At 44.5% G+C, this 3,366-nt stretch overlaps 1 protein-coding gene across 1 annotated transcript in view; it reads left to right on the top strand.

Moving 5' to 3' along the window:
- Positions 1–3,366, top strand: part of SLC39A8 (solute carrier family 39 (zinc transporter), member 8) — a gene marked incomplete at its 5' end in the record, with an annotated part of 16,154 nt that overhangs the window by 878 nt on the left and 11,910 nt on the right. The window lies entirely within an intron of this gene.

The following is a 3,366-nucleotide window of genomic DNA, read 5'->3' as shown; positions in this document are numbered from 1 at the left end:
GAAAATTCAGCTGGTTAATGAAGTCACTTGTAGCACTGATAAGGATCAAATATGTAATGGCCTGTTTATTTGACTCAGTATTCCAGATAAATTTATTGTTCTATGGGAGTTGGCTGAATTTAAGTTAAAAGTTAGGATATTGGATGAGCTGGTGCCTAATGCAGGTATTTATAGCAGACATATAGCAGTGTTTTTCATAACTTTTGAAATTAGTATTGATAACATTTTGATTAATATAAGTGATGGTATTTATTAAGAATTACAGATAATTCCTAAAATGTAGCTGTGTCCATGAATAATTAGAATTTATATTAGATTAATCACTGAAACCATGGCATCAATTTACCATGGCTGTTCTAGTTCGCTTATACCAGATGAGGGCATATATTGCCAAGAAGTCTGTAATATCTGCTCTGGAGGGTAGAATCTGTCTTTTTTTTTTTTCTTCTTCATTTGAGGCTGTTTAAGTAGGTTGTACATGCAAAGCTTGACCTACAGTTAACCTCCTAAGCTATTCAGACCATCCCTCTTGTTTTTCTTTTATCCTGTCAGGTCAGAAGCAATGTCCAGTAGCCAGATAAGCAAGCCAGCCTTCTCCCTGCCCCTCCCTTGGCTGCAGCACAAGAAATCTGCAAGGGCCATGTTTAGCGTATTTTAAAACCACAAGTGTATGAGGCTGTGACACATAATGATACGTATGTTGAAGGGAGATTCACAGAAGGGCACAGTGCCAAATGCAGTTGTTGATTTGCGCAGACCCCCGCTCCATCACAAAATGAATCTGTATTGTGGCAGCATTGAGACCAGCTGATTTCAATTACTGCCCATGGAGCAAAATCCTCTCTGCATGTTTCCAGCTGTGCTTATGTGAATTTTCTGCCCAGGGACTCGCACACACTTAACAATATCCTGTCTTCCAAAGTATGAACAAGACACACAGAAGGAATTGGTACAACAAGCCTTACAGGACAGCTACTTCCAATAAAAAAATAAGTGCCACCGAAAGAGAGTAGACGTTAAAAGGCAGCATATACCATGTCTTTTTGCTTTGTGTTTGTATATCTCATATCTAATGTAGCTGACCTTAGGGGTACACTCATGTCCTTCCCTTTCTTGCTCCTCTGAAAGATAACAGGGAGATGCATAATGCTGCAGGAGATAGCTGGATGTGCCCAGTGACATTCCTTCTGTCCAAGGCAGGCAGGTTCATTGCTCTCTGCTTGGCTTCTTCAGAAAGGTATTCATATCCTTATTTCCTCTTCATCCAAGGACAGGGCTAAGGAAGAGCCTGATACTGCCTCAGGAAGGCACAGAGCCCTTGTCCCGACTTCTTGTAAGGAACAGTGCTAAGCAATGTTGTTCTAGGGAGGGCATCTTACTTGCACTCCTGCTGCTTTAGTATTTGGATTTCTTGTGGCTTTGGGTCTCTTGGCTGTCTCTTTGTTGGGGTTACAGTTCTAGGGACAGGAAGAATAATGCTAGCTGGCAAAAGCTGACCCTGCCACCAGTCTCAGGGGAAGAGAGTGTGCGTCCGAAGGAGAATGCTCTGCTCTGGTATGTAAAGCCAGACTAGTCAGCTTCCTGAGATACACAGACTCATGGAAAGCTTGGTGTGGATGGAGTCCTAGTGAATAAAAACAATTTTAAGACAGCAGTGCATATGTAATATAGTGAAATACACTCTATAATGCAGGAACTTTGGCAACATTGGTTGTCTTGGAATTTTATCAGTTCCCCCCTTCCCTCCTCCCAGGTTGTGGTATTTTTCAGTTCCTGTAATTGTGTAATTATGGGGTAATCTCTTTTTTTTTTTTTTTTCCCCCCCAATTACACTCCAGGTCTTTCAGAACTCAAAGAAAATCTTGCCACAGGCCCAGGAACACCTTCTTGAAGAATGTATAAGAAAGATCTAAGATTTATTTTATACCTTTAAACATCTCATTAGTTTAAACCAGTCCCCATAGTACTGAGGCTTGTTGCTGGATCTCTAGCATGCCTCAGGTGGATAATATTTAATTTAATCTTTCACTGTCTAATGTTATTTAGTTGCCTATTTAAATTGTTCTTTATTCTTCCACTTTCGGTGAGAAAAATCGGTATGTAAAATTTGAAGATTTTGGTGCATCCAGATCTAGGATTGAACTTTAGAAGTAAGAAGTAAAACCCATCTATCTTCTGGCGCCTCTAATCTGTGCTAAATCGGGAAGAAGGGCTTTTCTTTTCACATTTTTTTTTGTGACAAAAGGGGATACTACATACCAGTGGATTAGAGTATGTCCCTACTTGTGAAGACAGGTCCTTGTGAACACAGACATCTCTCGTTGAATTAAACATGCAAAATGGTGACAGTTGTATCATTTATAATGTGTTGTGCTGGGTTGACCCTGGCTGGAGGCAGGTGCCCACCAAAGCTGCTCTACCACTCCCCTCAGCTGGACAGGGGAGAGAAAATATGATGAAAGGCATGTGGTTTGAGGTAAGGACAGGGAGAGATCACTCAACAATTACGGACAAAGCAGACTCAAATTAATCATTAAACAAAATCAGAGTAAAAAGAGAACTAAAACCAGCTCTTAAAACTTCCTGCCCTCTCTTCTTCCTGGGCTCAAATTCACTCCTGCTTTTCTCTACCTCCACCCCCCTGAGCGGGACAGGGGGATGGAGAATGGGTGTTGTGGTCAGTCTCTCACATGTTGTCTCTGCTGCTCAGGGTGAGGGCTTCTCACACTCTGCCCCTGCTCCAGCATGAGGTCCCTCTCCTGGGAGACTGTCCTCCACAAACTTCTCTAGTGTGAGTCCTTCCCACAGGCTGCAGTTCTTCACAAACTGCTCCAGCATGGGGTTCCTCCCATGGATTGCCTTCCTTCAGGGGTCACAAGTCCTGCCAGCAAACCTGCTCTAGCCTGGGATCCTCTCTCCATGGGGCCACAGCTCCTGCCAGGTGCCTGCTCCAGAGGGGGCTTCCTCCTTTTGGGCATCCACCTGCTCCAGTGTGGGGTCCTCCCTGGGATGCAGGTGGATCTCTGATCCATGATGGATGGCCATGGGCTCCAGGGGCACAGCTAGCCTCACCATGGTCTCCACTATGGGCTGCTGGGGAATCTCTGCTCTGGTGCCTACAGCACCTCCTCCTCCACCTTCTATACTGACCTTGGTGTCTGCAGAGCTGTTCCTTTCACATCTCTTGCTCGCTCTGTCTGTCTGCAAGAATCTCCTCTCTTCTGTTTCTTTCTAAGTGTGTTATCCCAAAGGCGCTACCACTGTCACGGATGGGCTCAGCCTTGGCCAGCGCTGGGTCCATCTTGGAGCCGGCTGGCATTGGTTCTGTCAGACATGGGGGAGGCTTCCAGCAGCTTCTCACAGGAG

Source organism: Eurypyga helias, unplaced genomic scaffold (assembly GCF_000690775.1).
Source record: "Eurypyga helias isolate BGI_N326 unplaced genomic scaffold, ASM69077v1 scaffold12027, whole genome shotgun sequence".
NCBI lineage: Eukaryota > Metazoa > Chordata > Aves > Eurypygiformes > Eurypygidae > Eurypyga > Eurypyga helias.
This window is presented reverse-complemented; position numbering and strand designations above follow the sequence as displayed.